This window comes from Rhinopithecus roxellana, chromosome 5 (assembly GCF_007565055.1).
Source record: "Rhinopithecus roxellana isolate Shanxi Qingling chromosome 5, ASM756505v1, whole genome shotgun sequence".
Classification (NCBI taxonomy): Eukaryota; Metazoa; Chordata; class Mammalia; order Primates; family Cercopithecidae; genus Rhinopithecus; species Rhinopithecus roxellana.
In genome coordinates this window covers 59,892,407-59,912,505 of record NC_044553.1, presented here as the reverse complement: position 1 = coordinate 59,912,505, position 20,099 = coordinate 59,892,407, and the positions used below count along the sequence as shown (strand labels likewise).

Here is a 20,099-nt window from a genome sequence, read left to right as displayed (position 1 = left end):
TCTCTTTTCCCAGAATCCTTTGCTCTTTGAAGTGTAGTCTTCCTCACCTTCCTGCAACCCTCCTCCCCTCAGTCAGCCTACCTCTGAAGAGAAGGGGAAGAGAGATCAAATGCCCCCTTGCAGGCCTGTCCCTTTGAACCAAGCCCTGAGAACGCCTGCAGCAGTCCTCCTGTGTACCCTCTCCCCAGCCCTACACACAGATGGAGAGCCCTGGGAAGGGTTACCACAGTGCATTAGCACCAAAGAGTGCAAGAGTGTGACTCTCCAGCCTCTGTCAATAATTCATGAGGTCAGACTGAGGAGGACCAGTCAGAGTCAGTTTTCCCTAGACATGGGGAAAATTATACTTAAGCTCTCCTATCTCATCGGGATATGCTGAGTACCAAAGCAGAGTACTGCAGCTGTAACTTCTTGGCTGAGGAAAATACGATAAATCCAGTGCAGGCCTGTTCTATTACTTGCTCGCCATACATCCTCTTTTGAATGTCAAAATCCATTTTTTTTTTTTTTTTTTTTTTTTGGAGACAGAGTCTCCATCTGTCGCTCAGGCTGGAGTGCAGTGGCATGACCTCAGCTCACTGCAAGCTCCGCCGCCCAGGTTCATGTCATTCTCCTGCCTCAGTCTCCCGAGTAGCTGGGACTACAGGTGCGTGCCACCATGCCAGGCTAATTTTTTGTATTTTTAGTAAAGACGGGGTTTCACCGTGTTAGCCAGGATGGACTTGATCTCCTGACCTTGTGATCTGCCTGCCTCGGCCTCCCAAAGTGCTGGGATTACAGGCGTGAACCACCATGCCCGGCTGAATGTCAAAATCCTTTTTCAGCTGCTCCGCTGACCTACAGACACACTCAATGAATCTTGAGCAAACTAAATGAATCTTGAGCAAACATGAATTCTATTAAAAAGTCATCCCTAGAACTGGATTTTACAAACCAGGACTTTTCCCCACTAATTATAGGGAAATAAGGCTGCAAAACTGGTTATTTCACCAACAACACATCTCTAAACCTACCCATCTGCTTTCATCATCTTTTCTGAAAGAAAACACTAATACATACACAAAAAAAGGAGCAAACATATACTCCACAATAAAGGACTGTTAAATAAACTTAGCTTCATGAAACTCACTGTAATGTGTTTCCTTTTCTCATTTTGCCTTACACTAGTGTAAACATTGCCATGGACCAGCACTGCTTTTCAGTCTGGCCTTTGGAAGCCAGTGGGTTAAACCAATTCAGATGCTTGCATCTGGGTCCGTTGGGGCCTTTCTACAGTGTACCATTAGCCATCCAGATTTATTCGTTCTCCCAGAAACCCAGGAGTGAGATAATTTGAGCCCACTTGGCAGAAGTGGAGGCTGAAGTCTTGGACACAGAATTTATAGCTGGCAAGGACTTTATTCATCATCTACTCCATACCCTCAGTAATTTACAGATGAAGAGTCTGACCCAGGGCAGCAATAATAATCACTACATGGTGGCAGTAACTACTATGTGCTTATAGCTTACAGTTCATAAAGAGATTTTGCATTCAACAAATATTTATTGAACTAGGATGCAGGCTAAGACCTGGGGACATAGTGGTTAGGGAGAACTTGACTGCCCCCAGTTCTCAGCATTTCCACCACTGCTCGAGGGACTCTGCAGCCTCCTCGCTAGCACTTAGCCCCTGTAAAGGAGAAAGTTCCTTTGGAGCGGGATGTGAGATACTGTTTGGTCAATGACCATAGTCTGCCCTCCAGGGCCCGTGAAGATGGAGGAGACCTTGGGCAGAGTGAAGGGCAGTGCAGGCCTGGTGCAGCTACTCCCTATCACATCTCTCCCAGGCACCTCCAGCCTCACCTGGTGGACTTTATGAGGACCACAGGCCTCACCTCCATGGGCAGTCTCAAAACATTTGCCCTCCTGTGGGCTGTCACATACATTGACCCAGACTTTCTTGGAGAAAAAATTCTGAAGAAGCAAAAGCAACCAACTCAAAACCCCCACTTCCCCCAGAAGAAAACACGGGCAAGCAGATGCAAAAGGGCAGCAGCCAAAGTCTGCCCGTTCCTGCGGGGGCCAGGGGAGGGGCAAGCCCTACGGAAAACTTTAACAGAGAGCCTTTGAACACCCGCCTGCCCGGGAAGGCAAGCCCCAGTCGGGTGGAAGGTAGCTGGCTGCTGGGCGCGGCGGCGGAGGGAGGCGCCCACCGCCACAGAGGACTCCCAGGTGGTCGAGGGCGGGGAGGGGGCGGGCCGGGAAGCAGCCCGCCCTTCGTCCTGCCCCCTCGCCCTAATCTTTGTTACCTCCGCTGGAAGGAGTGAAACCCAGACTTGCTGGTCTGTGCCATGCACAAGGCGGGGCTGCTAGGCCACTGTGTCCAGGCATGGAAGTCGGTGCGGATGGCCAGCTCCTGGATGACCCACCGGGATCTGCTCGCGAATAAGGTGGCCCCTGGTAACGGCCTCCACCGACGGGTAAGTGTTCGTGCTGGAGTTTCTGAGGCCCTCCCTACCTGCAAACAGGCACTGGTCTCTTCTTTGCTTCCAGTGCCATTGTCCTTAGAACTCACATGTGGCCGAAGTCTGGCCCTGGAAAAAAGTAGTCACGTGATCCGCCTGAACCCCCTCCAAATCCCCAGGCCCTGGGCCCTCCCTTGCTAGCCCTCCTGTCCCTGCTGCCTCTGACACAACTGTGCCACCTCCGTACAACCCCATCGATCTATTCCCCTCCTGGGTTCTGGGCTGCCCCAGTCAACCAGCCCCACCTAGCCTCCGGGAAAACCAGAAACTAGAAATCCAAGGAAATCTGGATTTCAAAATCCTATCCCAAGGCCTCCAGCTTTATGAAAATGTACCAGACACTCTATTTGGGCACCAGAAAGTCTCCAGGAACCCCTCCCCCTTACCTAGATAGGACACAAGAGCCATGTGTCAAGATTTTTGTTAAGTTCGGTACACCTGGGCCTACTTTGCCCAGGCTGTTTCTCACCCACCACTCTTGTCTATCCTGGTTCTCATTTCTACGGGACTTTGCTAGATGCCAGCTCTCCACAAAGCTAAAATACAAATGTAGGTAAAATGCTAATGACTGACAAATGCAGAATGTGTAACTCTTCCTCCCAAGGCAATATTTACATTTCTGACCGGAGACCATCTTTTCACATGCACCCCAAAAAATAACTAAAGATAGAATTTTGAGAATGTGGAAGACTAATAAGAAAGAAACCTGGGGGCAGGGCTGTTTTGAGTGAGACCCTCAAATCACGGAAGTGGCTGCTGCACACCCAGCTCATTTCTCACCTCTCAGTCCCAACAGGGGATGAAGCCTGTCACCCGTGGTGGGAACTGTAGAAAGTGATGTAAGTTCTTGGGAACTGAGGCTGCGGTTCCAGATCATAATAAAAATAAGTAAATTAGCGCCAAAAAGGCCATGCCATCAAGCCTGTTTTACACAGAGTAGAGACACGTGGAGGTCATATAGGGAAAGAGCCTGAATTCAAACCCAGGCTTTCTAACTTCAGAGCCCATGCTTCAACCTCTTCCCCTGCACAGGCCTTGGCAGTCTTTGTCTCTTTCTACTCACAGGATCGGCTTTGCCATCGCCCGGCGTCTGGCCCAGGACAGGGCCCACGTGGTTGTCAACAGCTGGAAGCAGCAGAATGTGGACCAGGCGGTGGCCACGCTGCAGGGGGAGGGGCTGAGCATGACAGGCACCGTGTGCCATGTGGGGAAGACAGAGGACCCGGAGCAGCTGGTGGCCACAGTGAGCTGCAGGGAAATGGGCACAGAGCCAGGAGGTAGAAAAAGGAGCCAGCCTGATCCTCCTTCCCTGCTTTCCTGGACAGCCTTGGTGAGATCCAATGCAGTGCTGTTAACTAAAACATAACAGTGCATTCTGCATACCCACACCAGCCCACCGGTACATTTTTATTGTGTGCCTTTCTATTATGTCCATATACTAATGTTGGAGAATCATCCCATCCCAATCAGAGAATGTTAAAACATTCTAATGCTTCAACCCTTCATCATCCCTTGAGTACCACAAAGAAACAGCTGGTACTGGTTCTCTAGTAATTTTCCCTCTAATTGGACAGATGAGAAGGGTAAATCCAATCACAAAATAGATGTTCCCACCCATGAGCTAATAATCCCCTGTTCTTCAGCTTATAGTGTCAGGTCCCTGTTTCAACCACTTACTATGTGCCATTTCCTGTGTTCAGAGCCTTACAAAGGTTGTAACTTACAAAGTTACAAAGTTTTGTAAGTTACAACTTACAAAGGTTGTCTAGGCCTGACAACAACCCAAGCAAGGCAGGGACTATTCTCTCAGTCTGCAGAGGCTGGCTCAGATAGCTGGAGCAACTTCCCAAGGTCCCACAGCCAGTAAGGAAAGAGCTGTGATTCAGCCCAGACCTCCCAAGCTCCCTTCCTTTATTGGCTGCCTACGGACTACCAGGTACTGGACTTTAGTCTCAAAGAAAGTATGTAAGTCAATGTCACAGTTAGTAGTGCACACCAGCCTTCCATCTGCAGAAGGAAATATGAACCATCCAGCAAAGGAAGCTCCTCTTCCCTTGAGGCTCAGGACACACTTTATTCCTCAGAGTGGAAGGGAGAATCTACCCAAAAATGGAAAGTACAGGATTGTGCTAACAGATTGGAAGGTTGGCAGAAATAATTTGCATAATCTTAGAAGAAGGGGATCTTAAGTAATAGTAGATAGTAGTGTGATAGACAGTATAGGGTAATTCCGTTTTTAAGGAACTTTCTGGCAAATGATCAAATGTGCATTGGAAAGAGCCAAATGTGAGTCCTAGAAAGTCACCTTGCCTGGCCTAGGCTGGTGGACAGAGCCCAAGATTGAGGACTTGATCCTGATGGTTGAAGGATCAGTGAGTCTGGGTCAATCAGTGACTATATCACATGTAAGTAGCAATATAATATGAAAATCCTGGTGGAAATACATCCTGTGGCCCCCACCAGGTTCACTTAACAGGGCCTACAGGCCTGGCCCAGAAGCGGTACTTGAGCTAAACTTTTAGGAATGGATGGGAATGTTCAGATGGAATAGAGATGAGGTTCCAGATAACTCTGCAAAAAGAGCAGACAGCCAAGGAGGAGCTGAAGGAAAGAGGAGCACTGACAGACCACAGTGGAGAGGACAAGCTTAGGAGTACTACTGAGAATGAGCTGCCTTGGAAGGATAGAGGCCATGGGCCTCTATATCCTTTTTTTTATTTTTATTTTTTTACTATATATATTTTTTTTAAGACAGTTTCACTCTTGTTGCCTAGGCTGGAGTGCAGTGGCACCATCTCGACTCACTGCAACCTCCACCTCCAGGTTCAAGCAATCCTCATGCCTCAGCCTCCCAAGTAGCTGGGATTACCTTTGCCCGCCACCATGCCCAGCTAATTTTTTTCTTTTTAGTAGAGACGGGTTTCACCATGTTGGCCAGGCTGATCTTGAACTCCTGACCTCAGGTGACCCACCCCTTGGGCCTCCCAGAGTGCTGGGATTAGAGGTGTGACCCACCACGCCCAGCCATAGCTCCTTAAAAGGATATGTTAAGGACGTTAAAAGGATATGGCCTCTTAAAAGGATATGTTTACCCATTCTTGTAGGAAATAAGAAGCCATGTGAGGTTTTGAGGAAGAGAAAGATGGTTATTAAGAAAGATAATATGGCTCTGGTAGGAAGGATATACAGAGAAAACACTGAATCCAGGGCATCAGTGAGGAAGCTGTTACTGTCATCCAGGTTTAGAGCAGTGGTGGTGGGACTGGAACAGATGTGCCCAAGAGACATTTAGTGGGAACGAACCAAGATTTTCCAACCCCATGTCAAAAAGTGGGAAACACGAGCGAAATCAAAAATGACTCTCAGGTAGTTTGTGTGACCATTGTCAGAGAGGAGAATGATAGAATACTTGTCAGCTATTTGAAATGTCTTTTGCCAATTGCCACATGTTACCCTGCAATGAGAAAAGCCACTGCCCTGAGAATGGTTACTACCCAGTGGCCTCCTCATCTGCACCACAAAGCTTCTAAGTGTGTGGTAAGTGGAAACCAGATTAGCTGCCTATCTGCTTGATTATATTTTTTCTTAAAAATGTATAACCATCAGAACACAGAGCAAACAGCTCCTAACCGTTTTAGTATAGTGAGCACACAATTTAGAACAAGACTGAGAAGACACCTTTTTTTTTCCCCCCCCCCAGTGACAGAGCCTCACTATTTCCCAGGCTGGAGTGCAGTGGCATGATCATAGCTCACTGTAACCTCCAACTCTTGAGCTCAAGCAATCCTGCTACCTCAGCCTCCCAAGTGGCTAAGACTATAGGCGTGCACCACCACACCAGTTTATTTTTTAAATTTTCTGTAGAGCTGGAGCTTTATTGCCCAGGCTGGTTTTGAACTCCTGGCCTCTAGCAATCCACCCCACTGGGCCTACCAAACTGCTAAGATTATAGGTGTGAGCCACCACACCCAGCCTCATTCTTCTTTTATGGTTTGCTATCTCTGTTCAATCAAAACCCAGCCTCCTTCTGTCTCTGTGCTGACAGACCTAGAAGGAGAGGGGCATAGGGTATACAGCAGAGTAGAAAATGTCTCCAGGTGATTCTAGAGCAATCCACTGTCTTCTCCCAGCCCAAACACATATGCACTGAGCACAGTGCACATCACTTATTAACTTATTCTGCACCTCCCTAGTAACAAGTCCATTGGTGAGAATTATACAGAGCCAAGGCAGGTGACTGGGCTTTGCACCAGGATACCAAAACTTAAAGGGTGCAAGAAAGTATTAATACTGGTTTCAAAAGAGTGTATGACTTTAAATTTTGTCTGATTTAATTTTGTTGACAGCCCAGGCATTCCTTCAACCGTGTAAAAACAATTGAGCTTAGCACCTAGTTAACAAGAATAAGTAGTTAAAATGGAAAGCTAGCAGATGGTGTACATTGTTAATAACACCCCTCTGTGTGCCAAATCTGAAGCACAAAGTTGACCAAGGGCCCATGTACTGCTACTTTTTCAAGGCATTAAAATTGCCAGTTCTGAGCAAATGCAAAGTCTGGTTTCAGGGTCGCTTTGTACTGAAAACTCTTGTTGGCAGATTCTGCTTGGCCATTCATTACTCTAGCACACACCTCACTACCTACTTATAACTTATTAAGGAGGTGAGATGTTGCCTTTCTTGACTTTCTCAGTTTAAATGTCAGTTTCTGCCTTAAATCTTTCATGCCTCCAGGTCAAAAGAGAGAGACAGAGACAGGGAAAATGACATCATAACCAAATATGGAATTGCTTTAAATTCAGGCTGGTATCTTCTCCCATCATGGCTCCCTGGGCAGTCAGTTTCCTAATGACCCCAACTCACTTTCAGAGGGCTCTTATGAATTAGTGGTGTGCTACAGAATGGCAGACTGACCTCAGTTCTTCTACCACTAACTAGCTTTGTGCCCTGAGCAAATCACTTCACCCCTCCCAAACACAGAATAAGCAGGCCTCCTGTTCTTAGGTAGCCCCAGTGTGTCACTACTGAACTATATGGTCTTGAGAAAATTCCCTGAACCTGTTTCATCGTCTCCACCTTAAGGACATTGGAACAGATGATCTCAAAGACCCCTCCAGTGGTAAGTTTCTACAGCTCTATTTAAGCCGATTGATTTTTCCATTCAGGTAAGTGTGGACAGATTGACTTTGAGGCGGCTCAGTGGTGATAGCAGCCTTCAGTCCATTACCTGTAAGAACCCTTTGGTCTGACCCTTCCATCCCATCCTCCACTCCATATCTTTCCACCCCTCATGTCACCCAAAGAAGTTTGTGTCCCCTTTTAGAATCACACCAAATCCCTGCCCACAAAATAGATGCCTTGCCTCCACAAACCATAACCTAGGGGAGGTTTAGCCACAAGACAGCTTCCTAACTGTGCCCCTTGTTTTCTATCTCCAGGGCCTCAGTCCTTACAACGTCAGTAAAACAGCTTTGCTGGGCCTCACCAAGACCCTGGCCACAGAGCTGGCCCCAAGGAACATTAGGGTGAACTGCCTAGCACCTGGACTTATCAAGACCAGCTTCAGCAGGATGGTGAGGAAGGGGAGCTCTGCATCCCACTGGAACCCCTTGAAAGGCATCCACCTTCTTGGACAGGGAAGCCCAGTACCTGATTCCTGAACTCTCAACCACTCCGTTCTCCTTCCTTGGGCTTTTCCATATTCCCTCTCTGTACCAGCTGCCCTATCTAAGCCAGACTCCAATCACACCATTCCTAAGGCATAGGGTGGAGACTGAGGTATTCAGACTCTACTCACACTGTTTCCTCTCTCCTTATGTGGATGAGATTGGAGAGATGCAGCAAAATGCATCACTAGAACCCGAAACAAATGAAACACATGAGGGCAGTGGGGAGAGCTGGGAGCTAGAAAAAGAAATAGGAAGTGAAAGAGGGAAGTCTCTCCATCCTTACTCTCTTGCCATAAGGATGGGCAGCTTCTTCCCTTTCTGTTCCTCACTTTCCTCTTCTTAAACATAAAGAGATTTCCCTTCTTCCTGCAGCTCTGCAAGGACAAGGAAAAAGAGGAAAGAATGAAAGAAACCCTGCAGATAAGAAGGTAAAACTGTCATGGGGTCAAGGGCCCTAAGAGGCATGAAGATGGAAAGGTCTGGTTCCCAGCAGCACACAGCCCGCTGTCTGAGTCCCACAGATAACACAGGGAGGCTCTCCTCTGCCTCACAGACCACAAATTCATAAACACTATCACTGCAGTGGCCTGAGCAAGAAGTCAGCTTCCCTTTCAAAAGGTAAACACAGAGACATGGGGGTTTCAGCAGTGCAGAGCTCTGGGAGAAGTCCTGAGTTAAGGGACAAGTATAGATTTCTGAAAAAGTTGCAAGCTGAATCTGTACAAATGGAATCACTTTAAACACACCATTTACTGTCACACAGACTCCCTGATACTTTAGTGTGTGCACATGTGAAACCATTTTTTTGAAGTATGAAATAATTGCTCACCATTTTACCTATATAACTTTGGATTTTGTTGTCCTGAGCTCTCTAAAAAAAACAGTGTGTTTCTATAGTATTTGAATATTATGGGTAATGTTTTTTGCAGAGTACAGTATGCTTCTACTAAATTATAACAGCATATCCTCATGGTAATACTTTTTGATAGATGGAAAGCTTGTACACTGATCCTGAAAAGTCATCTAATAATTCTTGATTAAGCAAATTTCATTCCGTGTGTCCCAGGTGATGGGGCCAGACCTGTTTGATTTTTACTCCCTTCTTTTCTTCCCCTATTCCCCAGGTTAGGTGAGCCAAAGGATTGTGCTGGCATCGTGTCTTTCCTGCGCTCTGAAGATGCCAGCTACATCACTGGGGAGACAGTGGTGGTGGGTGGAGGAACCCCCTCCCGCCTTTGAGGACCCAGAGACAGCCCACGGGGCAGAGTTGGGCTTTAGCTCCTGGTGCTGTTACTGCATTCATCCACTGGCCTTTCCCACCTCTGCTCACCTTACTGTTCACCTCATAAAGTCAGTTCTGCTCTGTGAAAAGATCCAGCCTTCCCTGCCATCAAGGTGGTGTTTTACGCGGGATTCCTGCTGTTGCCGTGGCCTTGGGTAAAGGCCTCCCCTGAGAACACAGGACAGGTCTGCCGACAAGGCTGAGTCTACCTTGGCAAAGACTAACAGATATTTTTTGCCTGGGCCACTGGGGAATTTGATGGGTGATGGGAGAGAAAGAACCTGGAGTGGAGGGTGCAGAGTTGCAAATTAACAACTTGTAATTTAGGGGCAAATAAAATGCAGATGATTGCAGGGCTTTGAATCGATTCCACGTGTTCATTTCTCAGTGTGGGGTGCTTAGCTGAGCAGAGAGCAGAAGTCTGGCCAGGCTGGATCTCTGGATCCCCCAGCCCTCCTCCCTGTCTCCAGGACCTGAGCGTGATGTTCAGGGATGGAGGTGTCCGCAGAGCTGCCAACTGGAAGGAAGGTGGCACGGGAACTCCCAGGACGCCACGGGGATCCCCGAGGCAGGGCCAGCCGGGCGAGAGCGGGGAAAGATGAACTCTAACACCTCCCCGCCCCTTGCCTCCCAGATCAGGCCAGGTCCCCTCCTGGCAGTTCCCTCCCGAGTCAGCAAGGACAAGCTAGACGGGTCCTGAGCCGGTGGGGAATAAAGAAACGCCCTGCAAGGTACCCAGGTAGACAAACAAAAGAAATGGGTTCTGCCCACGGCCTGAGGATTGAGTAGACGGAAAGTGGGGACGCTGTATCCCCCCCAAGACACTGATACTGGGCGACGCACGCTGGGCCTCTGACGCCGGAGCTGGCGAGAGGTGTCGGCGCCAGCGCGTGGGGTCTCAGCAGGCTAGGCAGCGCGGCCCGAATGCTCAGTCGGGCAGCTCTCCGGGCGGGCGTGGGAGCCGGAGCTCCAAGGCCCGGGGTGGGAGCGCTCACGCAACCGACCCTGTCTGGAGCGGGCTCGCCTCTACTGCAGCGCTCAGCGCCCGGGATTTACTGAAGCTGAGTCTAGCATGTGCCACCGCTCCCCAGCAGTGGGAATGTGGGATGTGGCCGGGGCTCCTGTGCAGCAGCCTCAGTAGCGGCGGTCGCCATGGCCAAGCCCACCTTGGAGCTCACCCGAGAGCTGTAAGGTAGGGGACTGCCCCGGTTTCTGGGACGCCCAGTCCGGCAGCATCCCAAACCCAGCGCGTTCTTCCCGGCGGTGCACCCCAGCCAGGTGCCTCACACCCCGCCACCCCATGCATCCAGGCTCTAAGGCAGCCCCTGCGTCCCAGTCCCGGCATGGCTGTCCCTGGAGCATCCTCCGCTGGAGCTAGATCTTGACGGGTACGGGGGAGAGGGCGGTGGGGAAACTGCATCACGTAATAGGGCGGGTGGGGGGAGGGGCCTCCTCCATTGCTGAGACTTGAGCAGGCGTTTCTTTTTTTTTTTTTTTTTTTTTTTTTTGAGACGGAGTCTTGCTCTGCCGCCCAGGCTGGAGTGCAGTGGCCGGATCTCAGCTCACTGCAAGTTCCGCCTCCCGGGTTCACGCCATTCTCCTGCCTCAGCCTCCCGAGTAGCTGGGACTACAGGCGCCCGCCACCTCGCCCTGCTAGTTTTTTGTATTTTTTAGTAGAGACGGGGTTTCACCGTGTTAGCCAGGATAGTCTCGATCTGCTGACCTCGTGATCCACCCGTCTCGGCCTCCCAAAGTGCTGGGATTACAGGCTTGAGCCACCGTGCCGGGCGAGCAGGCGTTTCTATGATCACAGTGTAAACAAAGCGGCAGGGAAGCTCTAACTGGGCGGAGCCCAGGGCAGCTCAGCAAGGCCTACTGCTTCTCTAGATTCCACCTCTGGGGACAGGGCATATCTGAACAAAAGGCAGCAGACAGCTTCTGCAGACTTCAGTGTCCCTGCCTGACAGCTCTAAAGACAGCAGTGGCTCTCCCAGCACAATGTTGGAGCTCCAATAACAGACAGACTACCCCCTCAGGTAGGCCCATGACTCCCCTGTAGCTTGACTGAAAAACACTGCCCAGTAGGGGTGGAGAGACACCTCATACAGGTGGGTGTGAATAAGAAGTGTAGAGAAGAGCTTAAATAACCTGATGGAGCTGAAAACCACAGTAGGAGAACTTCGCGAAGGATACACAAGCTTCAATAGCCGATTCAATCAAGTGGAAGAAAGGATATCAGTGATTAAAGATAAAATTAATGAAATAAATCGAGAAGACAAGATTAGAGACAAAGAGAGGGAAAAAAACATTCAAATTCAGGAAATACAGAGAACACCACAAAGATACTCCTTGAGAAGAGCAACCCCAAGGCACATAATTGTCAGATTCACCAAGGTTAAGGGCAGCCAGAGAAAAAGGTTGGGTTACCAACAAAGGGAAGCCCATCAGACTAACAGCATATCTCTCAGCAGAAACCCTACAAGCCAGAAGACAGTCGGGACCAATATTCAACATTCTGAAAGAAAGGATTTTTCAAACTAGAATTTCATATCCAGCCAAACTAAGCTTCATAAGTGAAAGAGAAATAAAATCCTTTACAGACAAGCAGATGCTGAGAGATTTTGCCACCACCAGGCGTGCCTTACAAGAGCTCTTGAAGGAAGCACTAAACATGGAAAGGAACAACCGGTACCAGCCACTGCAAAAACATACCAAATTGTAAAGACCATCAACGCTGTGAAGAAACTGCATCAATTAATGGGCAAAATAGCCAGCTAACATTATAACGACAGGATCAAATTCACACACAACAATATTAACCTTAAATGTAAATGGGATAGATGCCCCATTTAAAAGACACAGACTGGCAAATTGGATAAAGAATCAAGACCCATCAGTGTGCTGTATTCAGGAGACCCATCTCACATGCAGACACACACAGGCTCAAAATGAAGGGATGGAGGAAGATCTACCAAACAAATGGAAAGCAAAAAAAAAAAAAAAAAAAAAAAAAGCAGGGGTTGCAATCCTGGTCTCTGATAAAACAGACTTTAAACCAACAAAGATCAAAAGAGACAAAGAAGGTCATCACATAATGGTAAAGGGATCAATTCAACAAGAAGAGCTAACTATCCTAAATATATATGCACCCAATACAAGAGCACCCAGATTCATAAAGCAAGTTCTTAGACACCTACAAAGAGGCTTAGACTCCCATACAATAGTAATGGGAGATGGTAACACCCCATTGTTAATATTAGACAGAAAACATGACAGAAAATTAATAAGGATATCCAGGACTTGAACTCAGCTCTAGACCAAGTAGGCCTAATACACATCTACAGAACTCTCCACCCCAAATCAACAGAATATGCATTCTTCTCAGCACCACATCACACTCATTCTAAAATTGACCACATAATTGGAAGTAAAACACTCCTACCAAATGTCAAAGAACAGAAATCACAGCAAACTGTCGCTCAGACCACAGTGCAATCAAATTAGAACTCAAGATTAAGAAACTCACTCAAAACCACTCAACTACATGGAAACTGAACAACCTGCTCCTGAATGACTACTGGGTAAATAACAAAATGAAGACAGAAATAAAGATGGTCTTTGAACCCAATGAGAACAAAGACACAATGTACCAGAATCTCTGGGACACATTTAAAACAGTGTGTAGAGGGAAGTTTATAGCACTAAATACCCACAGGAGAAAGCAGGAAAGATCTAAAATCAACACCCTAACATCACAATTAAAAGAACTAGAGAAGCAAGAGCAAACAAATTCAAAAGCCAGCAGAAGACAAGAAATATAGCTATGATCAGAGCAGAACTGAAGAAGATAGAGACATAAAAAAAAAAAACCTTCAAAGAATCAGGAATCCAGGAGCTGGATTTTTGAAAAGATCTACAAAATAGACCACTAGCAAGACTAATAAGGAAGAAAAGAGAGAAGAATCAAATAGACACCATAAAAAATGATAAAGAGAATATCACCACCGATCACAGAGAAATACACACTACCATCAGAGAATACTATAAACACCTCTATGCAAATAATCTAGAAAACCTAGAAGAAACGGATAAATTCTTGGACATGTACACCTTCCAAAGACTAAATCAGGAAGATGAATCGCTGAATAGACCAATAACATGTTCTGAAATTGAGGCAATAATTAATAGCCTACCAACCAAAAGAAGTCCAGGACCAGGTGGATTCACAGCTGAATTCTACCAGAGGTACAAAGAGGAACTGGTACCATTCCTTCTGAAACTATTCCAATCAATAGAAAAAGAAGGAATCCTCCCTAACTCATTTTATAATGCCAGAATCATCCTGATATCAAAGTCTGGCAGAGACACAACAAAAAAAGAAAATTTTAGGCCAATATCCCTGATGAACATCATTGCAAAAATCCTCAATAAAATGCTGGCAAACCAAATCCAGCAGCACATCAAAAAGTTTGTCTGCCACGATCAAGTTGGCTTCATCCCTGGGATGCAAGGCTGGTTCAACATAAGCAGTTCAATAAACATAATCCATCACATAAACAGAACCAATGACAAAACCAACATGATTATCTCAATAGATGCAGAAAGGCCTCTGACAAAATTATACACCCCTACATGCTAAAAACTCTCAATAAACTTGGTATTCATGGAATGTAATTCAAAATAATAAGAGCTATTTATGACAAACCCACAGTCAATATCATACTGCATGGGCAAAAACTGGAAGTATTCCCTTTGAAAACCGGTACAAGACAAGGATGCCCTCTCTCATCACTCCTATTCAACACAGTATTGGAAGTTCTGGCCAGGACAGTCAGAGAAGAGGAAGAAATAAAGGGTATTCAATTAGGAAAAGAGGAAGTCAAATTGTTTCTGTCTGCAGATGAATTGACAGTATATTTAGAAACCCCATCATCTCAGCCCAAAATCTCCTTAAGCTGATGAGCAACTTCAGCAAAGTCTCAGGATACAAAATCAATGTGCAAAAATCACAAGCATTCCTACACACCAATAATAGTCAAATCATGAGTGAACTCCCATTCACAATTGCTTCAAAGAGAATAAAATACCGAGAAATCCAGCTTACACAGGACATGAAGGACCTCCTCAAGGAGAACTACAAACCACTGCTCAAGGAAACAAGTGAGGACACAAACAAATGGAAGAATATTCCATACTCATGGATAGGAAGAATCAATATTGTGAAAATGACCATACTGCCCAGAGTAAATTATAGACTCAATGTTATTCCCATCAAACTACCACTGACTTTCTTCACAAAATTGGAAAAACACTACTTTAAATTTCATATGGAAGCAGAAAAGAGCCCACATTGCCAAGACAATCCTAAGCAAAAAGAACGAAGTTGGAGGCATCACACTACCTGACTTCAAACTATACTGCAAGGCTACAGTGACCAAAACAGCATAGTACTGGTACCAAAATAGATATCTAGACCAATGGAACTGAACAGAGGCCTCAGAAATAATACGACATATCTTCAACCATCTGATCTTTGACAAACCTGACAGAAAGAAGCAATGGGGAAAGGATTCCCTATTTAATAAATGGTGCTGGAAAAACTGGCTAGCCATATGTAGAAAGCTGAAACTGGATGTCTTCCTTACACCTTATACTAAAATTAACTCAAGATGGATTAAAGACTTAAATGTAAGACCTAAAACCATAAAAACCCTAGAATAAAACCTAGACAATACCATTCAGGATATAGGCGTGGGCAAAGACTTCACAACAAAAACACCAAAAGTAATGGCAACAAAAGTCAAAATAGACAAATGGGATCTACCTAAACTAAAGAGCTTCTGCACAGCAAAAGAAACTATCATCAGAGTGAAAAGGCTCTCTACAGAATGGGAGAAAATTCTTGCAATCTATCCATCTGACGAAGGGCTAATATTCAGAATCTACAAAGAACTTAAACAAATTTACAAGAAAAATAAAACAAATAACCGCATCAAAAAGTGGATAAAAAGTATGAACAGAGACTTCTCAAAAGAACACATTTATGCAGTCAACAGACATATGAATAAATGCTCATCATCACTGGTCATCAGAGAAATTCAAAGCAAAACCACAATGAGATACCATCTCACGACACTTAAAATGGCAACGTTAAAAAGTCAGGAAACAACAGATGCGAGAGAGGATGTTGGAGAAACAGGAACGCTTTTACACTGTTGGTAGGAGTGTAAATTAGTTCAACCATTGTGAAAGACAGTGTAGCAATTCTGCAAGAATCTAGAACCAGAAATACCAATTGATCCAGCAACCCCATTACTGGATATATACCCAAAGGATTATAAATCATTCTACTATAAAGACACATGCACACATATGTTTATTGCAGCACTGTTCACAATAGCAAAAACTTGGAACCAACCCAAATGCCCATCAGTGATAGACTGGATAAAGAAAATGTGGCACATATATGCCATGGAATATTATGCAGCCATAAAAAAGGGTGAGTTAATGTCCTTTGCAGGAACATGGATGAAGCTGGAAATCATCATTCTCAGCAAAATATCACAAGGACAGAAAACCAAACCCTGCATGTTCTCACTCATAAGTGGGAGCGTAACAAGGAGAACACATGGAAACAGGGAGGAGATCATCACACACCTGGGTCTGTTGGGGGCTGGGGGACTGGGGGAGGGATAGCATTAGGAGAAATGCCTAATGTAAATGAGGAGTTGATGGGTCCAACAAACCAACATGATACATGTATACCCTATGTAACAAACCTGCACGTTGTGCACATGTGTCCTAGAACATAAAATATATAATAATAAAAAAACTAGATAGAGCAATATCTCACAAAATTAATAATCCATTCCATTTGAATAGACAGACTACATCAGTCAGTCTCTGGCACCTACAGATCCATTCACAGTTTTGTTTTCTGGGTTCTTTTTTAAGTATATAATTTGCCTATATTTAAAATTTAAATATTTCCTATTACCACCCAGATTTCTAGCTTCTGTTTAAAAACCCCAAGGGCTGGCAATGCTGAGCCAGCATTCTCAATGACATACATGAGTGGAACTGGGTGTACCTCAGATCTGCAAGTTGTGGTTCTGCAAGTTCGCCACTGCAACCTAAGGTGTGTTACCATTTATCACTGAGCTTAAGCCACCACCAAAGTTTAAGCCATTCTGTATACTATGCATAAGGAGGTAGGGCAGCAGGTAAATTCACTTTAGGGGGAAAAATTCATCACAACTGCTTAAATCTGTGAAAATTAATAAAATTTAAAAGCTGTGAGAACCCCAAAAATCACTTTAAGCCTTGAGATGTGACTGTGAGCTGAGTCACATATGGTTATAATTTCTGTTCTCAAGTTATAGATTAACTAGCTTTCTTATTTTTCTTCTACTGTACAAAGACTAGAGAGAATTAAATAACATCACGGAAAAAAACCTCTGGCCTTCTTAATTAATGACCCTTGTTATAGATTAATTTCCCATTGTTGTCCTGCCTTGCTTAGACCAGATGACAAAAACCCACAATTATTACACCCTCTAAAAAACATATTAAATGTATCCTTCCCAAAAAGAAACACTGCCTATAAGGATCAAATGGCTGTAACTATGTGCCAACCTTGTACAAATACTGTTATAATTTTGCTAAACACTCCTCTCTCTCTGGATATATAATTGAAACCTTAACTTCTCTACTCCAGAATGCTGACTGCATTCCTTTGGAGTTGTTTCCAGATGGTCCATTCTCACACTTTGCACTTGAATAAAGGCTCCCTAACTTCAATTCTGACCCTTTTATTATTTTGGGTTGACAAATCTTTTTTAAGGTAATTTGACCATCATAGACATCAATTTAAAATATTTGACCCAGCATACAAATGTATTTGTACCAAACACACAAAAATATACATTCATCCAAGGTTGTTCACCATAGTATTATTTGAAATAGCAAAACACTGGAAGCTACTTAAAAATCCATCAGTAGGAGACTAGCTAAACAAATTATGGAATAGCCACACAATAGAATACTGTACAGCTATTTTATAAAAGAAGAGAGAGAATAAAGTAAATCTATTATGTACCACCCATTCACCAAGAATGTATTTTAAAAAAGAAAAAGGGTTACTGACAAGATGACCAAACAGGAACAGTTCCGATCTGCAGCTCCCAGCGAGATCAACACAGAAGGCATGTGATTTCTGCATTTCCAACTGAGGTATGTGGCTCATCTCATTGGGACTGGTGAGACAGTGGGTGCAGCCACGAAGAGCCAGCTGAATCAGGGTGGGGCATCACCTCACTCAGGAAGCACAAGGGGTCAAAGAGACCCTCCCCTAGTCAAGGGAAGCCAAGAGGGACCATGCCATGAGGAATGGTTATGAAACCAAACTAAGCTTCATAAGTGAAGGAGAAATAAAATCCTTTACAGACAAGCAAATGCTGAGAGATTTTGTCACCACCAGGCCTGATTTACAAGAGCTCCTGAAGGAAGCACTAAACATGGAAAGGAACAACCAGTATCAGCCACTGCAAAAGCATACCAAATTGTAAAGAGCATCGACACTATGAAGAACCTGCATTAACTAATGGGCAAAATAATCAGCTAGCATCATAATGACAGGATCAAATTCACACATAACAATATTAACCTTAAATGCAAACAGGCTAAGTGCCCCAATTAAAAGACACAGACTGACAAATTGGATAAAGAGTCAAGACCCATCAGTGTGCTGTATTCAGACGACCCATCTCACGTGCAAAGAAACATAAAGGCTCAAAATAAAGGGATGGAGGAATATTTACCAAGCAAATGGAAAGCAAAAAAAAGCAGGGGTTGCAATCCTGGTCTCTGATAAAAGAGACTTTAAACCAACAAAGATCAAAAGAGACAAAGAAGGCCATTATATAATGGTAAAGGGATCAATTCAATAAGAAGAGCTAACTATCCTAAATATATATATGCACCCAATACAGGAGCACCCAGATTCATGAAGCAAGTTGTTAGAGACCTACAAAGAAACTTAGACTCCCACACAATAGTAATGGGAGACGTTAACACCCCACTGTCAATATTAGACAAATAACTAAGATCAGAGAAGAACTGAAGGAGATAGAAAATTAACAAGGATATCCAGGACTTGAACTCAGCTAGACCAAGCAGACCTAATAGACATCTACAGAACTCTCCACCCCAAGTCAACAGAATATACATTCTTCTCAGCACCACATCGCACTTATTCTAAAATTGATCACATAATTGGAAGTAAAACCCTCCTCAGCAAATGCAAAAGAATGGAAATCATAGCAAACAGTCTCTTAGGCTGCAGTGCAATCAGACTAGAAATCAGAACTAAGAAACTCACTCAAAATCTCACAACTACCTGGAAACTGAACAACCTGCTCCTGAATGACTATTGGGTACAAAATGAAATTAAAGCAGAAATAAATAACTTCTTTGAAACCAGTGAGAACAAAGACACAACGTACCAGAATCCCTGGGACACAGTCAAAGCAGTGTTTAGAGTGAAATTTATAGAACTAAACGCCCACAGGAGAAAGCAGGAAAGATCTAAAATCTCCACCCTAACATCACAATTAAAAGAACTAGAGAAGCAAGAGCAAAAAAATTCAAAAACGAGCAGAAGACAAGAAATAACTAAGATCAGAGAAGAACTGAAGGAGATAGAGACATGAAAGACCCTTCAAAAAAATCAGTGAATCCAAGAGCTGGTTTTTTGATAAGATCAACAAAATAGATAGACCACTAGCAAGACTATTAAAAAGAAAAGGGAGAAGAATCAAATAGATGCAATAAAAAAAAAGATGGAGAGGATATCACCTCCGATCCCACAGAAATACAAGCTACCATCAGAGAATACTATAAACAACTCTATGCAAATAAACTAGAAAATCTGGAAGAAATGGATAAATTCCTGGATGAATACACCCTCCCAAGACTAAATCAGGAAGAAGTCAAATCCCTGAATAGACCAATAACAAGTTCTGAAATTGAAGCAGTAATTCATAGCCTACCAAACAAAACAAAGCTCAGGACCAGACAGATCACAGCTGAATTCTACCAGATGTACAAAGAGGAGCTGGTACCATTCCTTCTGAAATTACTCCAAACAACAGAAAAACAGGAATTCCTCCCTAACTCATTTTATGAGGCCAGCATCATCCTGATACCAAAACCTAGCAGAGACACAACAAAAGAAAGAAAATTTCAGACCAATATCCCTGATGAACATCGTTGAGAAAATCCTAAATAAAATACTGGCAAACCGAATCCAGCAACACATCAAAAAGCTTATCCACCACGATCAAGTTGGCTTTATTCCTGGGATACAAGGCTGGTTCAACATAAGCAAATCAATAAACATAGTCCATCACATAAACAGAACCAATGACAAAAACAACATGATTATCTCAATAGATGCAGAAAAGGCCTTTGACAAAATTGAACAGTCTCTCATGCTAAAAACTCTCAATAAACCAGGTATTGATGGAATATATCTCAAAATAATAAGGGCTATTTATGACAAACCCACAGTCAGTATAATACTGAATGGGCAAAAGCTGGATGCATTCCCCTTGAAAATCGGCAAAAGACAAGAATGCCCTCTCTCAC

At 44.5% G+C, this 20,099-nt stretch overlaps 1 pseudogene; it reads left to right on the top strand.

Annotated features, from left to right (window-relative positions):
• Nucleotides 1-2,330: 2,330 nt before the first annotated feature.
• LOC104662709 lies at nt 2,331-9,738 on the top strand (annotated as a pseudogene).
• The last annotated feature ends 10,361 nt before the right edge of the window (nt 9,739-20,099 follow it).